Here is a 16,348-nt window from a genome sequence, read left to right as displayed (position 1 = left end):
TGTGACTCTGTCATGATGTCACTTTTTCAGGTGGCAAATCCAGAGAAAGACTAGAACTCAAAAAGCCATATATTGTTACCTGGATCTATCAAGAGGACATTAAATTGCTTACTTTTATCATGGCCCAATCCTCACTCAAGAATTCATGTAATAAGCAATCATCATACACCTACCAGACACAAGACAGTACTATTTAAATAACAAAAATTCAGAGGACTATGAGAATCATCTGCAGCCTAATCTAACGTGGGGACATAAAATAAAGAACTGAAACTTCAGAGGAAACGGTTCCTGCTATTAGGAAGCGCACGGCAGGGTAATTTCTTAGATGCTTTATTTTTTTTTCTGGTGGTTTTCCCCCTAGGTACTCATGGCATCCTGGGGCATTTCACCTCAGCAAAGTGGTGATGCTGCCACTCTGGTTCCCATGGAAACCAAACTGGGACAGGAGAAACCAGAGGCTCCTCAAGGTCGTCAGTACCAAGGGCAGCAGAGACAAAGACAGATTCCTCTGCTCCCTTTTATCACAGCACGGGGCGTCATCGCTCAGCAGTCCTGGGCCCCAGCAGACCTTTCAGGCTCTGCGTGAGCGCTCTGCCGAGAGAAGCACCCGCCTCTCCGTGCGGCCTCTGGGCTCCTTGCCTCTGCGCCCCGCCCTGTGTCCGGTTCCGGAGATGAGCGCTGCTGCAGGGTTTGGAATGAATGAACAGCCCCCATGTCCTACTCCCACCCCAACCCCCGAGTTACCAAGCTTCCAAGTGCGTCATCTTCATTATCAGCTTCTGGAAATGACTTCCGGGAGTCAGGGACTGCTGTCCGGAGGACCTTCTGAACAGAAGCAGCTGGATGCATAACAAGTGGCTGGCTCCCGGACTTGCAGGCCAACCCTGAGCCTGAACTGGGTATCCTAGTCCGCAGGCTCTTCTCCTCAGCTTCCCCACACACAGGTCCCTGGTCTCCATGAACTTCTCTATTATGCTCTGCTCTGGTACTCTTCCTTCCTTCCAAAAACCAGACTGTTTCTCAAGAAGAGATCCTCTGCCTTCCCAAATCCCAGGATTTGGGGGAACAGGGTTAGTATTTTCCTTTGAGCTGTTTATCAGGGCTGAACATTCTCATCTGGGTATAGTCCCCAGAGCTAGGCAACAGTCCCCAGTTAACCTCCATGAGCAGGATCCTATTACCACATTATGGTGAGTCTGGAAATCCAGGTACAGAACTCAGAAACTGTCAACTCCGCTATGAGGACAAAGTGTCTCCAGGTAACAAGCAATAAACAAGTCCCCTCTTTCTCATCTTGGTATTAACTAGGATCCAAATTGTACAGGGCTTCCTCCAGCCTGGCAGAGGCATTTGGGGACCTGACCCACTGGAAGTATCAGACAGGGCTCTGGATTTCTCCCAGGGTACACATCATAAGACCCCTTCATCTGATGCTCCAGCAGATCTTTGGCTCCACCCTGAGGGATACCCTGTCTGCAGAAAATAGGGAAATTGTCTTCTTCTCATTTGTTATTTGGACCATTGCTTAAGAGATTTAAAAGCAAAAACAAAAACACAGAATCTAAACAGAAGTAGTGGTGGCAGCACTGACTTAATAATGATAATTTTTATTATTAGGGTCTGTCTGGGAATTCCTATTTAATTTGACCTGAATCACTGAGGGAGAGGTCTGTCCACACAGCATGAAATAGTAGGGCTGGGCTATAATCACACATTTTAGGAGATGCTTTTAAAAGCTCAAACTAAAAGCCAATTTGTACTTAATTTTGGGAAAGGCAGTGAGTTGGTGGGGTTTGTTTCAGGAGGACTGTCATTTAGCCATAGTGTTAGCTCAGAGGCAACAATCGTCTGTTCACATGTGGGTACATTGTGGGCTGTGCTGATTCTCTTAGGCTGCTTCCAGCTACATTAATGATTAACACTTATTCATTCATCAGGGCCTGGGCTAGGCTGACAGCTGCCTCTACAGAGGCCTGTTCCACTTCACCTTCTGACAGTGGGAAGAGATTTAGAGGAGGTGGGTTGGAGGCTAGCAGAAGCCAGGTCAAGGTCACTGAACCAGGTCTTTGCCAACATTTGGTACCTGCCCATCATTTAACCTACATAACAAATCACAAAGGAGGTGCCATTACTGTCCCCATTTTACAGGGAATGAGAAAAATGAAGCTTAGGTGATGGGAGGTACCCAAAGCCACAGCTGGGCAGTTCAGAGACACAATTGTAATCAATCTGCTAAAGCCCATACTTGCAAGAGGAACTTAACCCAAAACATCTCTGAGAATCCTGGAGAATGACCACCCCATTGTTAGTCATAGTCTGAGCTGGAAACACCCTCAAATGGGGATATAATAGTTTAATAAAAGGGATATTTGCAAAGGTGTGGGCTGGATTTAGGAGAAGCCATAGGGATGGTGCAATCTCTGAATCCAAGAGCAAACCTGAGGGAAGAACTACTCAAACCTGGCCTGCAGAGACCTGGATAAAGAAGCCCCACCCTCATGATCTGGCATCTCTGCAGAGGGCCACAGCTCACCCAGGATACTAGTGGGAGACAGACTGCATCACTTCACTCTCCTCCCCACTTCTATCTTCTGCAGCTTCTTCCACTGATGCTGGGCAAAGACCAGTGGCTTGAGCAGCAAGGCAGTCCCCACCGCTCTCCCTGACTCTCCAGAGACCCTCTGATGCAGGATCTGGCCCTAGAACCCAGCACCAGTTTGGGGTAGAGGAGAGGGGATGGTGGGTGTTTCTCCTTTCAGGAACTCCTTGGATACCAACAGTGACAGGAGCCCCTAGAGATATTTAGATGAAGCCATTAGGAAACAAGAAGCAAGCCCTGCTCCAAACCATTGAACTCATATCCCTTAAAGATTCCCAATATGTCCTTGTTCCTGACACCAGGAATTGAAGTCTTTAGCAACAGAGGAGCACCCCAGCCCTAGAGCTTAAGTGAGATCCAGCCAGCCTCCTCTGTGCCCTGACCCCTGTCCCAACTTTCCATTACTAAGCTCTCAGATTGAGAGAGACAAGCCCCATCTCAGATGAAAGCTCCACATCTTTCCCAGGCCAGATGAATCCGAGCAAGGCATGACCTTGCCCTGCTCTATCCCCTCTCTCCCACTTCCTCTGTTTAGAGATCCTCTGGCATCCAGTGCTGTGCTAGCTCTCTGCCTCCTCTTTGCCTACCTGGGTGTTGCAGCTCTTAGTCAAGGAAAGCTGATCCTGTCACTTGACTCCCATGGCTCTTTGTCCTACAGGCTCCTTTGTACCCTCCCCTCATTGGGGACTGCTCAGTCAAGCCTTGTCCCTGTTTTCTGGGAAGGAGCTTTGTTCCAAGCCAATGCCCCCATCTCTTCCCAAACAAGGGTGGTGAGAGTTTACTGGAACTGCAGACTCACTTCTAACAACTTCTGACTCAGTTTCCATGTCCTCCAGAGGTTCCCATGGCAGTGCCCCCATGTCACCCACAGGGTGGTAGGAGGGAGCTATTCTCTACACAAAGACACTGAGAGAACAGTGAACAACAGCAGTAGAGAACACCCATCACAGTCTGGAAGCTCAAGCCAGTAGGAAAGCTCACCTCATTCTTAAAAAGAATGTAGAGATTGTCATTTCCGACCATCCTCATTTCTAGTCAGGCCAGTGTATCAATTCAACCAACTTGGTGAACACTAGTCTGTGCCTATGACTATGTGGAGTGCCTACATATTTCATTTCTTGTAGTCTTCTTACCATCACATGGAGTTTTCCCACCTTAACAAGGAGTTACCAAACTTGGGAGCTTGCCCAATGTAGCACATTAGGAGAATGTGGGAAAGGGGATTAAATGCCCAGATTGTACCCAAAGGCCATATTCTTTCTCTCCACTTACTTCTGGGAAGGAGCTTGGCAGACCCAGTAGGACACATGCCATAGACTTCCTGATGCTCAGCAGCAGTGCAAATCCACCCTCTGAAGAGCTCTCCCAGGACATCTGCACCAGAAGCCCACTACTTGGTCCCTGCAGAGGTCAGGATAGCTGTCCTCCCTAGTGTGGTCAGGATAGAAGGTAGAAAAGGTAAGAGGGAAAGAGTTTGAGCTGGTGCCTCCACCTCTGTCTTCCAGCCACTGAAAACAATTCAGTTCAGTTCACATATGTGCATCTATTTCTCTGCCTGCATTTTTGTGGGCATCAAGCCAGGAGCAGTGTAGCAAAGTGCACCTGTTGGTAGAGAGCACCATGTCAGGAGTGACCCAAAGACCACTTCCTCAGAATCCTGACTGAATGTAGATTTGTTTTCCAGCCCTGAACTGTCTGGTTCTGTAAAAACTCCAGCTACATCTTTTTTTTTTTTTTTAGCATTTTTAATTTGTTCTAATTAGTTACACGTGACAGTAGAATGCATTTATGCACTTTGATATATCAAACATAAATGGAGTATAATTTCACACTTTTCTGATTATATATGTTGTAGAATCACATCAGTCATGCAGTCATATATGTACATAAGGTAATAATATCTGCTTCATTCTACTGTCTTTCCTACCCCTATACCCCCTCTCCTCCCTTCACTCCTCTCTACCCAATCTAAAATAACTCTATTCTTCCCTAGCCTCACCCCCCCGCCCCCCCCCCCCGCCGCAACCATTGTGAATAAGCATCCACATATCAGAGAAAACATTCAGCCTTTGGTTTTTTGGGATTGGCTTATTTCACTTAGCATGATATTCTCCAACTCCATCCATTTACCAGCAAGTGCCATAATTGTATTCTTCTTTAAAGCTGAGTAATATTCCATCATACATATATGCCACATTTTCTTTATCCACTCATTTGTTGAAGGGTACCTAGATTGGTTCCATAGTTTAGCTATTGTGAGTTGAGCTGCTATAAACATGGATGTGAGTGCATCTTGATAGTAGGCTGATTTTAACTCCTTTGGGTATAAACTGAGGAGTGAGATAGCTGGTTCAAATGGTGGTTCCATTCCAAGTTTTCTGAGGAATCTCCATACTGCTTTCCAGAATGGTTGCACCAATTTGCATTCCCACCAGCAAAGTACAAATGTATCTTTTTCCCCGCATCCTCTCTGCTGCAGCCCGGTTGGCTGGGCAAACTAACCGGGGGTGAGGAGGAACTTGTATACGTTGATACAGCAGGAGTAGGAGCCATTTATTGCAGGACAGGAGCAGTATTTATACATTCCACACAGCTTATCTAATTAGCAAAAACTAGATACATCAGTCAACCAATAAGGAATCTCCACACTTAATGGTTCGCTGGTGTTACTTCACAAACCACTCCCTCTGGCATTTTGCCAGGCACCATCCAGACTTGTTTACAGACTCTAACATTTCTCTGGCAAAATGCCAGGAGCCATCCTGACTTGTTTACAGACTCTAACACCTCTCCAACATTTATTGTTGCTTATATTCTTGATAATTCTCATTCTGACCGGAGTGAGATAAAATCTTAATTTTGATTTGTATTTCTCTAGTTGCTAGAGATGTTCAACATATTTTTATATATTTGTTGATCAATTGTATTACTTCTTCTGTGAAGTGTCTGTTTAGTTCCTTAGCCCATTTATTGATTGGGTTATTTGGGGTTTTTTGGTGTTAAGTATTTTTAATTCTTTATATATCCTGGAGATTAATGCTTTATCCAAGATGCATATGGTAAAGATTATCTTCTAATTTGTAGGCTCTCTCTTCACATTAGTGATTGTTTCTTTTGCTGAGAAGAAGCTTAATAAATCAATAAATCTACCTCATTTATTGATTCTTGATTTTATAGCTTGAGCTTTAAGATTCTTGTTAGGAAGTCAGATACAAGGCTGATATGGTGAAGATTTGTGCCTACTTTTTCTTCTATTGGGCATAGGGTCTCTGTTCTAGTGCCTAAGTCTTTGATCCACTTTGAGGTGAGTTTTGTGCAGGGTGACAGATAGAGGTTCAAATTCACTTTGTTACATGTGGCTTTCTAATTTTCCCAGCATCATTTGTTGAATAGGCTATCCTTTCTCCAGTGAATGTTTTTGGGACCTTTGTCTAGTGCAAGATAACTGTATTTATGTGGGATTGTCTCTGTGTCTTCTATTCTGTACTATTGGTCTACATGTTTGTTTCAGTGCCAATATAATGCTGTTTTGTTTCTATAGCTCTGTAGTGTAATTTAAGGTCTGGTATTGTGATGTCTCCTACTTCATTTTTCTTGCTAAGGATTGCTTTGGCTATTCTGAGTCTTGTATTTTTCCAAATGAATTTTATGATTGCTATTTCTAGTCAGAACAATGTCATTGGGATTTTAATACGAATTGCATTAAATCTGTGTAACGCTTTTGGCAGCATGGCCATTTTGACAATATTAATTCTGCCTATCCAGGAGCATGGGAGGTCTTTCCATCCTCTATGGCCTTCTTTCAATTTCTTTCTGTAGTGATCCGTAGTTTTCATTGTAGAGGTCTTTCATCTATTTTGTTAGGTTGATTCCCAAGTATTTTATTTTATTTTTTTAGGCTATTGTGAGTGGGGGTAGCTTTGCTAATTTCTCTTTCAGTAGATTCATCACTGATGTATAGAAATGAATTTGATTTATGGGTATTAAGTTTATATCCTGCTACTTTGCTGAATTCATTTGTTAGTTCTAGAAGTTTTCTGGTGAAATTTTTTTTGGATCTTCTAAATATAGAATCCTGTCATTGGCAAATAGTAATAGTTTGAGTTCTTCTTTACCTATTTGTATCCATTTTATTTCTTTCTTCTAATTGCTCTGACTAGAATTTCAAGGATGATGTTGAATCAAAGTGGTGAAAGAGGGCATTCTTGTTCCAGTTTCTAGAGAGAATGCTTTCAATGTTTCTCTATTTAGAATTATGTTGGCCTTGGGTTTAGCATATATAGCTTTTATGATGTTGAGGTATGTTCCTACTATCCCTAGTTTTTCTAGTGTTTTGAACATGAAGGGGTGCTATATTTTCTCAAATGTCTTTTCTGCATCTATTGAGATGATTATATGATTCTTGTTTTCAAGTCTACTGATGTTATGAATTATGTTTATTGATTTCTGTATGTTGAACCAACACTATATCCCTGGGATTAACCCTACTTGATTGTGGTGCACTTCTTTTTAATATGTTTTTTATGCAATTTGTCAGAATTTTATTGAGAATTTTTGTGTCTATATTCATCAGAGATATTGGTCTGAAGTTTTTTTTTCCTTGATGTGTCTTTATCTGGTTTTGGCATCAGGGTGATAGATAGTAGCCTCACAGAATGGAGGGTTTGAAGGTTTCCCTCCTTTTCTATTCCATGGAATACTTTGAGGAGTATTGGTGTTAATTCTTCTTTGAAGGTTTTATAGAACTCAGCTGAGAATTCGTCTGGTCCTGGGCTTTTCTTGATTAGTTTGCTTTTGATGGCATTTTCTGTTTCATTACTTGAAATTGATCTGTTTAAATTGTGTATGTCCTCCTGATTCAGCTTGGGTAGAAATATATAGAAATTTGTCTATGTCTTCAATATTTTCTCTTTTATTGGAGTATAAGTTTTCAGGATAGTTTCTAATTATCTTCTATATTTCAGTTTTGTCTGTTGTGGTATTTCCTTTTTCATCACATAATTTGGTAATTTGAATTTTCTTTTTCTCTTTATTAGCGTGGCTAGGGTTTATCTATTTTATTTATTTTTTCAAAGAACCAACTTTTTGTTTTTTCAATTTTTTTCTTTTGTTTCAATTTCATTGACTTCAGCTTTGATTTTAATTATTTCCTGTCTTCTACTGTTTGGGGGGTTGATTTGTTCTTCTTTTCCTAGGGCTTTGAGATGTAATGTTAGATCATTTATTTGTTGACTTTTTATTCCTGTAATGAATGAGCTTAATGCAATGAATTTCCTCTTATTACTGCCTTCGTAGTGTTCCAGAGATTTTGATATATTGTATCAGTATTCTTATTTACCTCTAAGTATTTTTTTTATTTCATCCTTGATTTCTTCTACTATCTATTTGTCCTTCAATAGTGTATTATTTAGTCCCCATATATTAGAATAGCTTCTATTTTTTATTTTATCATTGATTTCTGATTTCATTCCATTTTGATCTGATAGAATGCAGGATATTATCTCCATTTTTTGTATTTAATAAGAGTTGCTTTGTGTCATAAGATATGGTCTGTTTTAGAGAAGGATTCATGTGCTATTGAGAAGAAAGTGTGTTTGCTTGTTGATGGATGAAATATATGTCTGTTAAATCTAAATTATTCATTGTATTATTTAGTGCTATACTTTCCTTATTTAGTTTTGTTTGGAAGATCTGTCCAGTAGTGAGAGAGATGTATTAAATTCACCAAGTATTATTGTATTGTGGTCTATTTGATTCTTGAAATTGAGAAGGGTTTGTTTGATGTATGTAGATGCTCCATTGTTTGGGGCATAAATATTTACAATTGTTATGTCCTGCTGGTGTATAATTCCCTTAAACAGTATGAAACGTCCTTTGTCCCTCCTGATTAACTTTTCCTTGAAATCCACTTTATCTGAATGAGGATGGAAATCCCTGTGTGTTTACTTGATTCATATGAGTGATACGTTTTTTTCCCATCCTTTCGCCTTCAGTCTGTATCCACTGTCTTTGCCTATGAGGTGAGTAGCTTGGAGACAGCATATTATTGGGTCTTATTTTTTAATCCAATCTGCCAGTCTATGTCTTTTGATTGATGAGTTTAGGCTGTTAACATTCAAGGTTATTATTGAGATATGATTTGTATTCCTGGCCATTTTGGTTTATGCCTGGCTTTTAATTTGACTTTGTTTCTCCTCTGATTGAGTATTCCTTGAGTGTAGTTCCTCCCTTTGCGGGTTTTCACTTTTTTTTCTCATTTCATCCTCATGGAATATTTTGTTAAGAATATTCTGTAGTTCAGGTTTCTAGTGAATTATTTTAAATTTGTTTATCATGGAAGGTTTTTATTTCATCTTCAAATCTGAAACTTAATTTTGTTGGATATTAAATTCCTGGTTGGCAACTATTTTCTTTCAGAGCTTGAAATATATTATTCCAAGACCTTCTAGCTTTGAGGGTCTGGGTTGAGAAGTCACTTGAGATCTGAATTTGTTTCCCTCTATGTGTGACTTGACTTTTTTTCTCTCACAGACTTTAAGATTTTATCCTATTCTGCATTTTATTCATTCTTATTCTAATGTGCCTTGGTGTGGGTCTGCTGTAATTTTGTACATTTGGGTTCCTGTAAGCTTCTTATATTTGGTTTTTCATTTCATTTTTTAGTTTTGGGAAATTTTTTGAAATTATGTCGTTAAAAAGATTGGCATTCTTTTGGTTTGTATCTCGGCTCCTTCATCTATTCCAATAACTCTTAAATTTGGTCTTTTCATGTTATTCCATAATTCTTAGAAGTTGTGTTCATGGTTTCTTACCATGAAACATGGTAATTTTCATCATGGTTCATTTTCTCTGCATGGTCAACTTTATTTTCAAGATTATATATTTTGTCTTTATTGCCAGAGGTTCTGTCTTCCAAGTGATCTAGTCTGTTGGTGATGCTTTCCATTGAATTTATAATTTGGTTTATTGATTCCTCCATTTCAAGTATTTTTGCTTATTTTTTTTTAATTGAAGTGATCTTTCACTTCCTGTATTTTCTCTTTGATTTCACTCTTTATAGCATTGTTTACTTCACAGATCAGTTTAACTATGTACATTCTAAACTCCTCAGACATTTCTTCTACTATGTTGTCAGTGGAGTCTGTTACTGGATCATCTTGGTTTGTTTGGGACACTTTGTTCCTTTGTTTCTTCATGTTTTCCCATACAGAAGTAGGACTCTGAGACAGTACAGATTCTGCCCTGTAGACTAATATTGTCCCTGAAGGTTTCCATACCTTGCCTTGAAGGGAGACACCAATATCAATAGCATCCAGTGTAAACAATATATAGCCTTAAACCTAATAGCTCCTAAAGCATCTACTGCTTTCTCGAAATAAACAGAAATGATGAGTTCAATCACTGTCTACAATATAAACAGAAAATTTGCTAAAAGGGTGTACAATTTCAAGTGGTGGACACAGAGAAAACAGAAGTAGTGCAGGAAGTGATGTTCATGAAGGAGGAAGAGAGAAGCTAGAAATAAAAAATCCACAGGAAGAGTGGCAGAGGAACTGACAGAGATTGGCTGTTATCTGGAGAAAAGGTAGAAAGAGAATTCAGGAAAACAGATGAGTAAGAGGAAAAATACATACAAAGAAAAAATTGAAATATAAAAGTACAACAACAAGGGGCTGGGGATGTGGCTCAAGCGGTAGTGCGCTCGCCTGGCATGCGTGCAGCCAGGGTTCGATTCTCAGCACCACATACAAACAAAGATGTTGTGTCAGCCGAAAACTAAAGTAAATAAATAAATATTAAAAATTCTCTCTCTCTCTCTCTCTCTCTCTCTCTCTCTAAAAAAAAAAGAGTACAACTGCAAAACACCATTCATATATCACTATCTTCAACAAACTGATGCATGAAAAATACCTTGCTCCAAATATGGTAGAGATGTTAGAGAAGAAAAAAATAAAATAAATCTTGATGGAAAATTGAACAAGTGTCTCCATTGGAATTCAAAAGTTTCTCAGCCCTGTCTCTGACTTCTCACAGGATTGCCAGACCCAGACCAGCCCTTTCAGACCCAGTCACTATCCCACAGATCTGGGCTTCAGATACCCCAGGTTCAGCCATGTGCAACATGTGCAAGTCCCAATACCTCAATGCCACTCCAATTTGCAGAGAGACCACCAGGGATACACTCACACAAAGAAGCAACCCTGAGAAGCAGCAGCAAGATGGCGAGCACCAGCACTCCCAGCAGGAAGACCCCAGGCATTGCCAAATCTATAGGCACCCTGACAATGGATCTCCAGGTCCTGGCCAGCATCCCCAGACAGAGGCAGCTATTCCCTGAGATGGTGTTGGTGGCAAACCTGCTGGCTCCCTGGCCCCCCAGGCTCTGGCAGGCCAAGATGGATGTGGCTGCATGGTGGAATCAAATCTGAAGTCTCCCTGGAAGCGGACCTCTGGGCAGCAGTGGCAAGGGTAGTGGTAAGGGTTGGTGGCAGTGGGCAATGGGTCAGCAGCAGCTGCAGTGGCTCAGCAGCATTGGCAGTGGGTGGTGGGTCAGTGGCAGCAGTGGCAATGGTGCAGTGGCAGCGGGTTCCAGTGTCACCCAGAGAAAAGCCCTCCAGGTGACTTCTGGGTGCATGATGCCTCAATGCAATGAAGAGGCAGTGACTGCTCTGAAGAATTGGGATGCTTCCACCTACAGTTGGCTGCTGTGGTTGATGGTTCTGACTCATACTCCAGCTTCAAAATCATAGCCTTCTTAGCAACTTGAGGAGACCCAGTCTCTATGAGGAGACCAGTTTCTAAGGGTTCTCCAAGACAGAATAGAAAGTATTTCATGGAAGACTCCTAACCATCATAAAATACAAATACTGGGGATGTAGTTCAGTGGGAAAGCATCCCTGGGTTCCCTAGTAAACAAACAAAAACAGTTTTCATATAAAAACAAGCTTTATATTTCCTGTTTGAAAAATAAAGCAACTATATATAGAAGGGGTCCTGTTTGAGTTCATTACACACATGATTTGAGGCAGGGGGCTATTCAAGGCCCAATTCCCAGGGATACTTCCATTTATCATGCAAATTTATTATATTTTCCTAGTTGTTCCAGATCTGCACATAGTATCCTTAATACAGTGTCCTGGGCAACTACCCCCAAAAGTATGGAGGTCCAATATGAGATAAGACCCATGGTCTGTTATCATAAGAAAACTGAAAGCCTCCTAGAATGGAACTCACTTTTTAGAGAGCATAAATTTTGCTTAAGACACAGATGGTATTGGGGGAGAAGGGACAGAAATCCTCAGGACAAGACAGAGCAAGAGCTTTTGGCCCCATCTCTGATGCAGACTGAATACACTTTTCTCAAGCAGAAGGAGCCTCAGTTGGCACTCTGGTTTTAATGAGTCCCCTCTAAAATGCAGGTGTTGCCAATGTAATAGTTTTAGGAGATGAGTCCTTTAAGAAGTGATTAGGTCATGAGGACTCTTCCCTTGTGAACGGGGTTAGTTGCTTTCATATAGGCTCCTGATGGAAGGAGTTTGTTTTCTTTATGCCCTTCTACATCCTGCCATGTGAAGACACAGTGTCCTGCTAGGCAGCATTCAAGGCACCATCTTGAAATGGCCCCTTGCCAGATATTGAAATTGCTGGTGCCTGGATCTTTCTCCCTAGTAGTTTGGGAGTCTCTAGGTGAGCTTAATAGAAGGTGATTCTTAGCACCTCCCCCCTCTGTCCTTTCTTGATTTGTGGCTTGTTGTGATGAACTTCTGATGCTGCCAATGCTAAAGCCAATGCCGATATCCACCACAGTGAACCCATGAGAGCTGTGTCGATGCTGGATCTGGCGCCAGCAATTTCAATATTGTACACTCAAGAACTGTAAGAAAATAAATAAATTTCTGGTCTATAGATTTCCCAGTCTTGGCAGACATCACAGTAGCCAAAACAGACTAAGACAGATGGAATGTTTGGGGGCATTAGAAACCCACCCACACTCTCCAGACACAATGGCGGTCACATTGGGTGTGTTTCCACCAGTGCCCTGGAGAGCAGGTACCAGCAGCATCGACACAGCTCTCATGGGTTCACTGTGGTGGATATCGGCATTGGCTTTAGCATTGGCAGCATCAGAAGTTCATCACAACAAGCCACAAATCAAGAAAGGACAGAAGGGGGAGGTGCTAAGAATCACCTTCTATTAAGCTCACCTAGAGACTCCCAAACTACTAGGGAGAAATTAAAGGTCAGAAATTAACTTCTGAAACATGAGAAGGCAGAGCTAGGAGAAAGGATTGGCAACCAGAAGGATATGAAGCAAGAGGATCCCAGCAGCAGGATAGAGGAGGGTAAAATTGGCTTACATATCACCTTCCTGTCTTCCATTTTGTCCCAAGGGCATGGTGTTCTCTACTGAATGGGACTTCCTCCTGGAGAGAGAACTAAATATCACCAGTTCTTATTCCTGAAGAGCTTCTAGGGGAAAAGCCATCTTCTTCTTCTACCACTTTGCAACTTTGTGTGAATTATTTCTGCCTAAAGGGCTTTTTCTCACCTTCCTCAGACCAGTTTTGGGTTCTCCAAGATAGAATAGAAAGTATTTCATGGAAGACTCCCTAACCATCTTACAGCAGAGGTAAATGTCTCACTCTGCTTGTCCAGCCAGATTCCTATCTTGCTTTGGTCCAATCCCTTCTTTCTATGCTCCTATTTCTCCACATGGAAATGTCTACACTATACCTTTATATATTCAATACATGTAACTTATTTTTTATTTTTATAGGGGATCATGCTAAGATTTTGCCTTGAGTCTCAGAGGAGACTTTGAACGTGGACTTTTGTGCAGTGCTTGAACTGTTGAGGCTATGGGGACTCTTGAAAATGGACTAAATATATTTTGCATTGTGAAATTATCATGAGATTTTGAGGGCCAGGAACAGAATGTTATGGTTTAGATATAAGACATCCCCCAAAAGCTCATGTATGAGACAATGCAAGAAAGTTTAGAGGTGAAATGATTTATGAGAGCCTTAACCCAATCAGTGAGCTAATCCCCTTGATAGGGATAACTGGATGGTAACTGTAGGTACGTAGAGTATGGTAACTGTAGCTAGGTAGAAGAGGTGGATCTTTGAGGGCTGCCTTTGGGGCATATATTTTGTATCTGGCAGGTAGAGTCTGTCTGTTTCTTGGTGGCCATGTCCATATCTGGTTTCTTCCACCACACTCTTCTGCCACGATGTTCTGCCTCATATCAGGCCCTGAGAAATGCAGTTGGCTATCTATGGACTAAGACCTCGGAAACCCCCAAAATAAACTTTTTCTACTTAAAATTATTCTTATCAGATCCTTTGGTCACAGAAGTGAAAAGGCTGAGTAAAACACGACCTTTTATTGACTTGCTCTATAATAATAATGCTGGACCCTGTAAACATCTCTCCCTTGCAGATTGGTATTATGTTCATTCAGCTTTGTGGGAGAGGTCACAGAAGAATAGTGAAGAAAGAATGGGCCTCTGCCCTTGGGTTCTGTTTCTGCTTGCCTGTGGCTGCTAAAAGGGAGCATGCAAAACTTGTTGCTCAGGCTCCAGGTAGTGTTGTTGCCTATTCTTGCTGGATTCCTGGCTTTTGTCCCCTACCCCGACCCCAGGAGGGCTTGCAGGTTTTGGCCCCTGATTCCCAGTACCCCACCTTAGTCTGCTGGTACTGAATGGAGAAACCTGGAATTCTGCTAGCTCCACCTGCTTTTCCCTGCTTGCCACAACTGGCCCAGGGTAAACCAGACAGCCTCTCCATCACGTAGAGGCACATGCTCTGTAAAGGTCAGAATTCCAGGCTGGGAGAAGGGTATCCCCTGGCAAGTTTATTTCTCCCCTAGTTACTCTTTATCAGCCCTAGGATATTCTTTAGAGTTCTGTTTGATTGCCTTTCTGTAACTAATCCCCTATAAGTAATGATACTGTATATTGAACTATTCCTGTATATATCACTGTGTGGTTTCTGACTCTGGGGAAACACCTCCTAAATCCCTGGATAGGTTTTTCTTCAAAATTAAAACTGGGAGGAGAGGGTACCATTGAGATAGACTGGAATGTGGTGGGACCCTCTAGAGGTTGTGTCAATTCCAGGAGCCCTGCCCTGTGTGTTGCCCCACTGTCACACACAGGATAACCCTCTCCATCTGTTTCCCACTGAACTGTGGGCATCTTGGCCTCCCTAGCACCTGTTACAATCCTGGCACACAGTAAACTCCGAGAACAAGTCAGTGATGAATGAATGAACAAGTAAACCTTTCACCTAACCACAGGTCACTGGGGCAAGAACCAGGGGACTCCTTAGAAATGGTCATCAAATCCCATGGGATATGGTACATCCAGTAGACCCAGTGCATCCAACTACCACAACTGAGTCCTTCCTTTCACCCTACACCCATATAAAACTAAGTGCTTCCCACAATACAGGCTTCCCTAAAGGTTCCAAGTTGAAGTTCATGTCCATGATGTCCTAATCACAAAGGTATATTAGAATAAGCTTGGCATGCGGATGAGTCTGATCTAAGTTTGAATCTCACCTTGTTCATCTCCTAACTATGTGTCCTGGACCAACAGCACCAGCATTGCCTGGGATCTGGTTCGAAATGCACACTCTTGGTCCATTCCAGATCTACTAAGTCAGAACTCTGTAATCTGATGCACTGAAAGATTTGAGGAAGACTGATACCGGGCAATTTATTTTGACTTCTCTTGGCTGCATCTGCAAGTGGTAATAACTGTACCTGTCTCAATGTTGTGGCAATAACTTAATTAGGTACATATAAAACACCTGGCACAAGAAAAGAATCAACAAAGGTTTTAGTATATGTAAGGCTCCAGGGCTTGTCCATTCTCATCTCCTCCCCTTTCATCTCCTTTCTGGAAGTTACACGACCCCTGGAAATGGTCAGATCAGATGCTATCTAAATCACTGAGGGCAGTGAGGAAGGTGACCAAGAACATGAAAGACTCAGGAACTCTTCCTTAGGATGCCCTTGGGCCCTTTGCAGGAATGGCTGAGTCCCTGCCTAGTAGAGACAAGCTGGCAGTGGTGCAGGCTGACTTGGACATACCAGTCTTCTATTTACTACCCCAGTGCTGTTGGGGAGGCAGTGGGTGGGTGAGCAGGGACAAAGTTAAATGCACTGCAGAAAGGCTGAAGCCAGTCTGTCCCACATGTTCTGTGTGTGCAAATTGTTTTTATACACGTAATGCAATTCCAGAGTCTCTACAGAAAATTAATTTTAGCCCTCTTCATCCCTCTTCTCAGTGTAGTGTATGTCTCTCTTAATGGAAAAGTGACATTATAAAAACACAAGATTTTTTTTTTCTTTTTGGTGGTGCTGGGGATTGAACCCAGGGCCTTGTGCATGTGAGGCAAACACTCTACCAACTGAGCTATATCCCCAGCTCTCTAAGATTCTTAAAGTTACACAAAGACTACTTTTTAATCAGCTTTTGCATTGCTGTGACCAAAATACCTGAGTACAACAACTTTAAAGGAGGAAAATTTTATTTTGGTTCATAGTTTCAGAGTTAGTCCATGGTCTGCTAACTCCATAGCTCTGGGCCCAAGGTAAGGCAGAACATCATGGCAGAAGGGCATGGCAGAAGAGAGCATCTCAGAACATGACAAGAAGGAGCCAGAAAGAGAGGGCTCCACTCACCATGGACAAAATATAAACCCCAAAGTCACACCCCCAATAATCTACCTCCTCCAG

At 41.9% G+C, this 16,348-nt stretch overlaps 1 non-coding gene across 1 annotated transcript; it reads right to left on the bottom strand.

Annotated features, from left to right (window-relative positions):
• Positions 1-15,962: 15,962 nt before the first annotated feature.
• Trnav-cac (transfer RNA valine (anticodon CAC)) lies at positions 15,963-16,035 on the bottom strand. Its single transcript has one exon. It is a non-coding gene; the product is annotated as a tRNA-Val (tRNA).
• Positions 16,036-16,348: the final 313 nt, after the last annotated feature.

The sequence above is a fragment of the Marmota monax genome, unplaced genomic scaffold, assembly GCF_021218885.2.
Source record: "Marmota monax isolate L192 unplaced genomic scaffold, Marmota_monax_Labrador192_F-V1.1 WCK01_AAM20220418_F8-fsc00062, whole genome shotgun sequence".
NCBI classification, from domain to species: Eukaryota; Metazoa; Chordata; class Mammalia; order Rodentia; family Sciuridae; genus Marmota; species Marmota monax.
The sequence above is the reverse complement of the archived record's forward strand: the minus strand, read 5'-3'. Positions and strand labels throughout refer to the sequence as shown.